Here is a 12,111-nt window from a genome sequence, read left to right as displayed (position 1 = left end):
TATAAGAGAAACAAATACCAACAAATAGCCTGCACCTTTTGATCCAAGTAGGCATGGCAGATCATAAAAGACCAAAAGTTCACTCAGGTACTGTGGCACGAGACCATTTAGTGCTTTGTAGGTCAATAGTAGTATTTTATAATCAATACGAAATTTGATTGGGAGCCAATGGAGTGTGGATAAGATAGGGGTGATGTGGTCATATCTTCTAATTCTAGTAAGGACTTTTGCTGCTGCATTCTGGACTAACTGGAGCTTGTTTAAGCATCTCCTGGAACATCCAGACAGTAAGGCATTACAATAATCCAACCTAGAGGTAACAAAAGCATGAACTAATTTTTCTGCATCATGTAGTGACAATATATTTCTTATTTTAGCAATACTTCTGAGATGAAAGAAAGCGATCCTAGTTATATTATCTACATGAGCTTCAAAAGAAAGACTAGAGTCGATAATCACACCAAGGTCTTTTACTGCTGCACATGATGAAACAGAAAGGTCATCCAGAGTTATTATGTAATCAGAAAGCTTACTTCTAGCTGCATGTGGTCCTAGTACAAGTACTTCTGTCTTGTCAGAATTAAGTAAGAGAAAGTTAATAAGCATCCAGTTTCTAATGTCTTTTACACATTCCTCAACTTTATTAAGCTGGTGTCTGTCATCTGGCTTTGCTGAAACATACAACTGTGTGTCATCAGCGTAACAGTGTAAGCTAATACCATGTTTACGAATAATTTTGCCCAGAGGTAGCATATATAAAGAAAAGAACTGTGGGCCTAAAACAGAGCTTTGTGGGACACCAAACTTTACCTTAGTATGAGAAGAGAAGTCACCATTTACGTTTACAAACTGATAACGATCAGTCAAATAAGACCTGAGCCAGGAAAGGGCCGTTCCCTTAATGCCTACTACATTTTCCAGTCTATCGAGCACAATAGCATGATCAATGGTATCAAAAGCTGCACTAAGGTCAAGCAACACAGTCCTGATCAGAGGCCAGTAGTAGATCATTTACCACTTTAACCAGTGCTATGATGAGGCCTAAATCCTGACTGATACATTTCATGAATGTTATTCCTATGTAGGTATGAGCATAGCTGCTGTGCTACAACCTTTTCTAGGATCTTGGAGATAAAGGGGAGGTTTGATGTTGGCCTATAGTTGGACAACTGACAGGGGTTGAGGTTACGTTTTTTTAATCAGGGATTTGATAACTGCTAGTTTAAACGATTTATGTGCATAGCCATTGCTAAGGGAAGAATTGTTTATTTTTAGAAGAGGTTTGATTGCTACTGGAATTATCTGTTTGAGGAAAGATGTTGGTAAGGGATCTAGTATACAGGTTGATGATTTTGATGAGGAAATTAGTGAAATTAGTTCAGGCTCTCGGAGGGGAGTAAAACATTCAAAACATTCTACAGGGTTAGTTATAAAACTGTCTGGTTTTAAATTAATAGTCTGATTTTTTTTTGCCTGATATTTTCTATTTTACCATTGAAAGATTTGATGAAGTCATAACTGCTATATAATGATTGTGTGCATGTTTCTTTTGTGGTCTTATTCCTAGTCAATTTTGCTACAGTATTAAATAAGAATCTAGGATTATTTTTATCTTTAGGGTGGAGAGATACATTGATCTAGTAGCACTAAGAGCTTTTCTATAGCTCAGAAGGCTCTCCTTCCATGCTGTTTGAAATACTACCAATTTAGTTTGACGCCATTTATGTTCTAATTTTCGAGTGGTCTGTTTTAAGGTGCGTGTGTGATCCTTATACCAGGCTGCTAGCTTTTTCTCTCTAATTATTTTTCTTTTAAGTGGCGCTACCTTATCTAGCATGTAGCGGAATGTTGATTCTAAGCGTTCATTTGCCTGGTCAAGTTCTTCGGGATCAGTCAATCCAATCATGGTTGGTAACTCTGTGAGATTTCTGATAAAACTCTGTGCAGTTGCTGATGTGAATGTATTTTTGATGCGGAAGCATGGCAAGGTGCATATATTATGATTAAGACACATTTTAAAGGAGATGAGGTAATGATCTGAGATAGCTTCAGACTGTGGAAATGTGACTATATTTTCTATATTTAATCCAAATTTTGGTATTAAATCATGATTGTGACCACCACTATAAGTGGGTCCTATTATGTTCTGATTAACCCCTACAGAATCTAGAATGGACACAACCGCTGTTCTCAGAGGGTCTTCTGGATTATCAAAATGAATATTAAAGTCTCCAACAATTAATGTTTTGTCTAAAGAAACAACCAGGTTAGAGATTAAATCCTCAAATTCACAAAGGAATTCTGAATATGGCCCTGGGGGTCTGTAATAATAATTACTGGAATCACCTGGGTTGACTTATTTTTTTGTGGCTACGTATGTTATGTTAGTATAAAGAATGTCAAATGCATTGAATTTATTAATCGATTTATATGTGACACCTAGATCATTATAAATAACTGCAACACCTCCTCCTCTGGCAGTTAGACGGGGCTGATGTATATAACTGTATCCGGGCAGACTAGCTTCATTTAATGCTACATACTCATTTGGTTTAATCCACATTTCTGTTAAACACATTAACTTAAACTCCTGATCAGTAATAGTTTCATTATCAATAAGCTCTCTAGATGTTCAGAGATCTAATGTTTCGCAATCCTAGCTTCAGCTGGCTGTGCATCCGGTATGATTTAATTTTATGTTATGGCGACAATCCAGAGCCAAGACCAGGGAGCAGACAAGCAGGCTAAACTGATCGTCTGCTAGCTGCACAGAGTTGTTACTCAGGTTCCAACATATTGGGACTGTGTCTTTTCCCTGAGCTAAACTTTCCAAGTATTTCTACATTTTTGTTTAGCTCAGGGAACAGACACAGTCCCAATATGTTGGAACCTGAGTGAATATGTTTGATTAAATAGCCCATAATGTGAATATGTTTGATTAAATAGCCTATCTCTATTTACGCAGCCTACGCAGATGTGCGTCCCATCAATTACACCAACAACACCGGGGAATCCCGCTATGTCCATGAATGCCCTTTTGTGAGCCTGCAGAGTGTGAACGTCCAGTGGAAATGAAATGAACTGTGTCACTATATGAGAATGTGAAAGCGCTTCAATAGTTTGTGCAATCACTCTGCTGATGGAAGGTTGTGACAGACACAAGTCGATCTTGTACTGACAATGGGAGAGTCGAACCACTCCATAAAGTCTTTTCCAGCACATCCCAAAGACAGCATATCCCAAATGGGGTTAAGGTCAGGACTCTGTGGTGGCCAATTCATGTGTCAAAATGATTCCTCATGCTTCCTGAACCATTCTTTCACAATCTGAGCCCTGATTTTATGCCCATGCCATCAGGGAAGAAAAAATCCATTGATGTGATAACCTGGTCATTCAGTACATTTAGGTAGTCAGCTGACTTCATTTTATTGCCCCATAACGTTGCTGAGCCTAGACCTGTCCAACTGAAGCAACCCCAGATCATAACGCTGCCTCCAGAGGCTTGTACAGTGGCCACTATGCATAATAGATGCATCGCTTCATGTGCTTCCCTTCTAACCCTGAAACACCCATCACTAAGGAATAGGGTAAATCTGGACCTATCAAACCACATGACCTTTTTCCATTGCTCCACAGTCCAGTCTTTATGCTCCCTAGCAATTTGAAGCCTTTTCTCCTGCTTAGTCTCACTAACAAGTGTTTTTATTTATGGCCACCCACTGTTTAGTACCAATCCTGTGAGTTCTCATCACATTGTGAGTGTGGAAATGCTCTTAATTTCACTATTAAACTTAGCCGTGAGTTCTACTTTCAATTTTTTACGATTTGATTTCACCAAGCATTTAAATGATCTCTGATCATGGTCAGTCAGGATCTTTTTCCAACCAAATTTTTTCCATGAAGTTGGTGGTTCACCACTATCCTTCCAGGTGTTAATAATGCATCAGACAGTTCTTAACCCAATTCCAGTTATTTCAGCAATCTCCTTAGTTGTTTTCTTTGCTTGATGCAGGCCACTAATTTGACCCTTCTGAAACACAGTAACATCTTTTCCATGAGCATGGGATATGTCTTCCAACAAGGTTGTAAAGAAATGAGAAGCTACTAACTGCATCAGTTAGGGTTAAAAGAATTTTTATCCGCTGAAACACATTAATCACTATAGTAATTATCCAATCAACAGCTCTTAAGTATTTGCTGATTTAAATCCAAATGGTGACCTTTTTTTGGCCTTTTTTTTGACTTGTTGCTGTTGCTGTAAAAATAAAATCCAAGTGATCCCACCTGTGCCTCGGTTAACTCGTAAGGGTTAAGAGTAATGTAGGGGGTGTAACAAACAAATCCAAGGTCTAGTCCTAGGTGTTGTCCTGTTTGAGGGCCCGAATAGGGGAAGAAGTTCCTCCTCATTTTCTCTGTGCTTGCTTTCAGGTAGTGGAAGCGCTTTCCTGACTACAACAGAAAGAAGAGTCCATTGTTTGGATGGCTGAGGTCCTTTACTATCTTCCTGGCCTTGGTCCACCACTGCTTGCTGTAGATAGACTGCAGGTCAGGGAGCTCAGTGTGGATGGTGCACTCAGCTGAACCTGAGTACCTCAGCACCACCCTCTGGAGAGCCCACCTACCCTGCTTGGTGCTGTTCTCAAAACAGGCTGTGATGCTTCCTGTCAGGAGGCTCTCAGAGGTGCAGATATAAAAGTTCCTTAGCAACCTAGAGGGCAGTTTAAAGTTCCTTAAGCATCTAAGGTGGTAAAGATGCTGACAGGCCTTCTTCAGCAGGGTGATTTTGTGACAGGACCATGACAGGTCCTGCATGATGTGAACACAATGTACCGGAAATTGTCCACTCTCTCCACTGGAGCCCCATTGAATTTAAGGGAGTGATAGCTCCTCTTCTGCTTCATGCTGAAGTCCACCATCAACTCCTGTGTCTTGCTGATGTTCAGGAGGAGGTTGTTCTGCTGGCACCAGTTCTCCAGGTTTTTAATATCCAAGTAACCATTATCAGAGATAAGGCCCACCACAACAGTGTTGTCAGCAAACTTGACAATGGTGGTAGAGTTGGAAGTGGCCACACAGACATAATTGTACAATGAGTACAGCAGGGGGCTCAGGACACTATCCTCCAGTGCTGAGGGTGAGGGAGGGTGAGGTGGCCTAATGTGTGGAGTTTTGCTCTCAGGTCGAGAACATCCTAAATTTCCCTTTTGCCGTTAGAAGGTCCCTCCATCTGTAAACACTGGTGCGAATTGATTTAATCCCCAATAATTCGTACAGTTCATGAAGTGTCTGTGACATGACCGTAGTGCCCAGTCAGTCAGGATCTCTTTCAGGATCCCGACTCAGGAGATAACACGAGTGCCTCAGCAACACTGCATGCTGAGATGTGGCGCAGAGGCACAGCTTCCAGATATCATGTTGCATAATCCACCAGGACTAACACAAAGCGATATGTCCACTTTTCTGATGGCCCTACGAGGTACATGCCAATTCTTTCAAAGGGGACCTCGATTAATGGTAATGGGCACAATGGCGCTTTTGGGGTGGCCGGCGGATTCATCAGCTGACATTCGCAACATGACACATACCACCTGCGAACATTGCTGTGAATGCCTGGCCAAGGAAGGAATGAGGAAGATGGTGACATGGTCCGATTTCCCAAACAGTGGATGAGACTGTGCATTGTAGCCATCTTTGAAAAGAAGTGTAGCAATGGTCCAGGATCCTTTTGTTCCTTGTGGGGTAAGTGATGTATTGGTAAAAGTTTGGCACTGCACGTGTGACGTTGGCACTGTTAAAGTCCCCTGATACAATGACCACAGCATTCTGGTGATGAGTCTGGTGCTGAGTGAGAGCCAGATGACCAGAAGAGTCAATGTGGAGCACTCTTGAGGAGGGAGGTGAGAGGGGCTACTACTGTGCTGAAGTTCCTGATGAACGTAATATTGTGCTGCCAAAACAGCTCTGACCCATTGAGGCATGGACTCCACAAGACCTCTGAAGCTGTGCTGTGGTATCTGGCACCAAGACATTAACAACAGATCCTTTAAGTCCTGTAAGTTGTGAGGTGGAGCCTCCATGGAACAGATTTGTTTGTCCAGCACAACCCACAGATGCTCTATCAGATTGAGATCTGGGGAATTTGGAGGCTAAGTCAACACCTTGAACTCTTTGTCATATTCCTCAAACCATTCCTGAGCAATTTTTGCAGTGTGGCAGGGCACACTAGCCTGCTAAAATGGGCCACTACCATTAGGGAATACTGTCGCCATGAAGGGGTGTACTTGGTCTCCAACATTGTTTATGTAGCTGGTATGTGTCAAAGTAACATCCACATGAATGCCAGGACCCAAGGTTTCCCATCAAAACATTGCCCAGAGCATCATGCTGCCTCTGCCAGCTTGCCTTCTTCCCATAGTGCATCCTGGTGCCATCTCTTTCCCAGGTAAGTCCAGTTCTGATGCTCATGTGCCCATTGTAGGTACTTTCAGTGGTGGACAGGTGTCAGCACGGGCACGCTGACTCTGCACTGTGTGTTCTGACATCTTTCTGTCATAGCCAGAATTAACTTTTTCAGCAATTTGTGCTACAGTAGCTCTTCTGTGGAATTGGACCATACAGGCTAGCTCTCATTCCCCACACCCATCAATGAGCCTTGGATGCCCATGACCCTGTCGCCAGTTTACTGGTTGTCTTTCCTTGGACCAATTTTGATAGGTACTGACCACTTCATACTAGGAACCTCCCCCAAGACCTGCCGTTTTGGAGATGCTCTGACCCAGTCGTCTAGCCATCACTATCTGGCCCTTGTCTGGTTGTTGGTACATCAGCGATTTCTTTCTTTTTCAGAACATTCCAAATTCTTATACTGGCTCTGCCCAATGCTTGTTCTGATCAATTTTTCCCTCTTTTCACAGTGTCAAAATGGCTTACTTTTCTCCCATAGACAGCTCGCTGGTCTTCATCTTGGTTTATTCATTTTAACAATAAATGCAGTCTTCACACACAAAACCCAGGACTCAACCTAAGAGTAGATATTCAGAGCTATTAATTGTTTAAAGAATCAGTCTAACCAGGCACACACGGACAACAAGAAACACCTGTCAGTCACATGTTCCAATATTTATATCACTTGAAAAATGGGTGGGTTGAAACAAAAAGTGCCATGTTCTAAGCTGTTTAACACATCTAGATGTAAATAACGGGAAATGAAAGCTGAAATTCTGATCTATCGTCTCTTATTCATCTTTTGACCTCAAACTCAAATGTTTTCAGTTTATAGCAAAAAAAAAAAATGCCACTGAGATCTCACAGGGCAGGTAGTTAGCCGATGGCCTGTGGCACTGCAGGAGAGACATAACCCATACAGCATGTGTCTGTTACGCTCCTTCTTGGAGAGGTGTGGCCGATCAACCTCTATGGGTTCAGCATCACATAACTTTACCTTGGGTCTGGGAGGCATGAAATTTCTTGGGATGCAAATGATGAAAGGGAGCTATTGACAGAAATTACAAAAAAAAAAAAAACAGGAGACGCTGAAATAAAAGAGCTAAGCTGAGCAACAGACAACAAGGAATATAATAAAACAAAAAGTGACACAGGCAAGATCATACATGGAAATTGTGGCAGAGTGAGAGCACACAGGGAATTGGTGAGTCTTATAAGGAACTGGTGATGAGCGGGAAACGTTCAGGTGTAAGTGTTCTGGCGAAGCAGGGCACTGAGTTCGCACTGCCGAGGGTGTTGTGTGAGCTGTGGGAAGAGGTCGGCTTGCTGGCTAACAACCTTGCATTATGACCTCGCTGGATGGTTGGAGAGTGGCTCGTCAGGGTGCCCAAATAGTGGAGATTAGGCAGATGATTTCTGGGCACTTTGATTTCTGGCTGATGGGAATTCCCTGCCCTCATGAAAGGTCAAGAGTTCTTTTCATGAACTCTTTCCCAGTATCGGTAGCCTGTATCTTGTCAGCTGTATGTGGTCGAGGGTGGCTCTCTCTGGCTGAGGTCTAATGTGAGTTAGATCCAAATATTAGAATAATTAATGATGACAGATTTAATAAAACTGAGATTAGAAGAAGAGTGAATCTTTCTTAATGCCAACAGGTTTGCTGAATTTTATACTTATGTTTAGAGATGTTAAACAATGTGATAGATGTGGCAAATGAAATTATTGCACCAAAGGATGTCACCATTGAAATCAGAGGTGCTATGCTTAATGTTTCATTGTGCATTCAATTAATCAAAAGTGCCATCGAATTACAATCTTTTCTGACCATGTTCGAAAATGCCATTCAGAGCAAATGAATGAAATTTTACGGACAATATGCTTGAAATATGTTCAGAAGCTGCTCAGAAAAAAGTGAAACATCTGTACATTTTTCCCAACAGAGACAACATGTGTTTTGCCTTGTGTGTTACCAACTGAATCCTGAAAAAAAAGATTTAACCAATCCAGTCACCTTTACTGATGTATTGAGATTTGAGAAACATTTGAACTGTAAAATCATATACTGTTCTACTGACACAGCCAGATACTCTTTCTTTCAGACTAGCAGGACTCCCCATGATAAAACAATTTATTTTTCTCACATAAAATCCATTATTATGGGGTTTAAAAAAATAATGTTTTTTTTTTTAGGATCAAGTTTTGTCTGCCGGGTTCAATGTTTCATGGAAACACGAATGTTTTTTGTTTCATGGAAACACGAATGTTTTTTTTCACAACCACCCTAAAAATATTTCTAGGTGTCCAGCTTGTCAGAGATTGTGTAGATCACAATATTGTTTTTGACAGGCATAAAGCAAAGCTTTGGTCAAAAGGTTGATATTCTATGTGTAAATTGGGTTTCTACTGCCATAGCAATTATGTAATATCACAGAACTCTTTTAACTGTAAAAATCATATGTTATCTAAGGGGAAGTGCAAACACTGTGGTGAAAAAGTTCATACAGATACTGAGCATAAATGTTTTATATAGCCGGCTAAGGAAGAACAAATGGATGAGAAATACATATTTTATGATTTTGATACCAGACAGGAAACAGGAACTCGTATAGTAATTTCTTATGCTGTATTGATTTTCAAGGAGAGGTGTAGGTGACCGAAGGGGACAGATATATCAATGCTTTTTGAAGTTTTTAAGTTTTTTTAATTATACCACCTTCATAATTTACCATGATCATAATAAATACAAAGGCTATATTTTATTCCACATAACTTTAGAGGGTACAATTCATACCTTTTGTTAAATCATTTAGTGATAGAAGGAATCACTCCTGATATCATCAGCAAAGTGGTAAAATTATGTGTTTCACTGATACTTAGTTTTGCCGGTCCTACATCGATAGCCTGTCATTTTTAACCATGAAACTGAGCAGCCTCCCAAAAGCCATGGGATTTTCAGAAAAAATCCCCATTTCAAGAATACCTTAGAACATCAGGATTATGCAGTACCATATCCTGAGCCTAGGTTTTATGGTGCAGATAGTATGATGCCTAAAGAAAGAGATTAATTTTTCAAGTAGTACAGAATGATTTCTGACAAAGTCTTTGATTTCAAGAAAGAGATAGCTGAATACTGCGTGAACAATGTTAGTATTCTAAGAAAAGGCTGTTTAACCTTCAGAAATGAAATTCTGAAAAGTACAAATGTTGATCCTTTCAAATGCAAAACAATTGCATGGAAATCTTTAGAACCAAGTTCCTCCCTGAAACACTTTAGCTATTCTCCCACTTGATAATTACATCAGCAGACAGAAACCTTTCTCAACACCTTCCAACAAGTGGCTCAACATCATCTGTATATATCACACAAACACTACACAAAACCTACCAATTCAACACATGCTGAGGGATGGTGAAGCCAGGTTTGGTAACTGTTTTGTAGATGGTTTCTGTGAAGATGGGCAGACAGAAGGCTTTTGAGTTTTTTTTGATCATTTTAATCATGGCTGTGAAAAGTATTTACCCTCAGTGACTCCACATTCTCTTAAACTATTTAATGCTAGCTTCAGAGATGGGTAATTAATAAAGCCACTAAATGTGAGTACATTCACAAGTATGAGGAAAATGAGGGGATCAAGTTGGATCTAAACTGTATTTTTGTTAATCCTGCCAAAAGATCTGTGTCTAAACTTGCACTAAATTCTTTGCGAGGTAAGATGTGTCAAAGACCAGACAGATTGAACACAACTGTGTGATCGTACAGAGTTTTTACAGTTCATGTTCTCTAAGATATATATACATTATATAATATATATATATATTATATAATGTGAACTAGCTCTCTTTTTTTAATGAAGAGGTTGTAGTAGTGCAGTGGCATTATGCAGACAAGAGAATGATTATGCCAGGGAATGCTAATGTTTTCATTGTCATTTTCACTACAGCATATGTTAGAGTTGAATTTTACAATTTGATGAACTGATTCCAACAACATTGTTTGTGCACTGATGCAGAGAGCATCATTTTTAAAAGTAAGGAAGGTGACTGGATGCCAACTTTTGAGCAATTACTTGGGTGATCTTACCACTGAACTAGTTGATGGTGATCAAATTGTAGAATTCATAAGTGCAGGCCCTAAAACCTATGCTTACAAAGCTATGAAAGGAAAAACCACTATGAAAGCTAAAGGCATTACTCTACAATGTGCCAATTCTGAAGTTGTCAACAGACCTGGTGAATGAATGTGTGAAAAATCCAGATCAAGCTTGACATCCTATAACCTCGCACAAACCAAACTGAAAAACAAACCACAGTCAGAAAGGTTCAGGGCTGTGTATGATAAAAGTGTTTTATTGCCTGATTTCACAACTCTCTCTCATGTCTATTAAGAATATTCATGTATATATCTATATATTTTATTTTGTTTCTGTTCATGCGTTTTGAAAATTAGTATTGGAAAATATGAATTTTGCCTGGTTTTAACGTGAGGATGCAACTGCCCTTTTTGTGTGCCATTTTTTTTTTTTTTAATAAAAATGTTGGAAAGTTGTAAAGAAGCATAGTTCCTGAAAATATTGTCTGGTGTTAAACATGTTGGAAACCTCTGTACAAAAAATTGATGACCAGAATAAATATAAATTTTCTTCAAGGAATCTCTGATTCTTTGAACAATGACAAACTATTTACCCCCAGAAAAATAAACTTATTGGTAATTGATGACTTGATGGGATCTGTAAGAAAAAATGAAAAATGATATAGAATAAGTTTTAACAAAATACACCCACCTCAGAATTTTTTTCAATGCAAAAATACTGAACAATCAATTTGTACAACAGCTACATGGTTCCTTTAGAAACTCTATAGACAAATTAGAGATCAGCCCTTCAAATGTATCTAGATAAGAAGTACTTTTTAGAATGTTTTCAAGATGCCACCACCAGACCTTATGGATATTTATTTGTTGACCTGAAAGCACAAACACCAGAAGAGCTCTGTCTCCAATCAGTGCTGTTTTCATGATAGAATCCGGTTGTGTATGTTCCTAAGAAAAAAAACAACAACTTTAAAGTATTAAAAATATTGCTTTCAGGGAAGTGTGGCTAGGAAAAAGCCCCTTTTCTCCAAAGAGAATATGGTCACATGACTTAGGTTTGCAAAATTGCATCTGAACAAACCACAAAAGTTCTGGAACAATATCCTTTGGACTGATGACACCAAGGTGGAGATGTTTGGTCAACATGCACAGCACCATGTTGGGCAAAACCTAAACACAGCTCATTGCCACAAAAACCTCATAACACTGTCAAGCATGGTGATGAAGGGGTGATGATTTTGGCTTGTTCTGCAGCTACAAGACCTGTGAAACGTGCAGAATTTGAGACACAGATGAACTCCACTTCATTCCAGAATTCTGAAAAAAGATCTGTCCAGCAGCTTAAGCTGGGCTGAAACTGGGTCATGCAACAGGACAATGATCCAAAGCACACCAGCAAATTGACATCTGAATGACTAAAGAAGACAACAGTGAAGGTGTTGGAATGGCCAAGTCAAAGTCCAGACCTCAACCCATAGAGATGCCATGTTGGGATCTTGAGAGAGCTGTGCATAAACGAATGCCCTCTAGCTGCCCTCATACACTGTAAATTTTATTTCGTACACTTGTATAATAGT

The sequence above is a fragment of the Pangasianodon hypophthalmus genome, chromosome 6, assembly GCF_027358585.1.
Source record: "Pangasianodon hypophthalmus isolate fPanHyp1 chromosome 6, fPanHyp1.pri, whole genome shotgun sequence".
NCBI classification, from domain to species: domain Eukaryota; kingdom Metazoa; phylum Chordata; class Actinopteri; order Siluriformes; family Pangasiidae; genus Pangasianodon; species Pangasianodon hypophthalmus.
The sequence above is the reverse complement of the archived record's forward strand: the minus strand, read 5'-3'. Positions refer to the sequence as shown.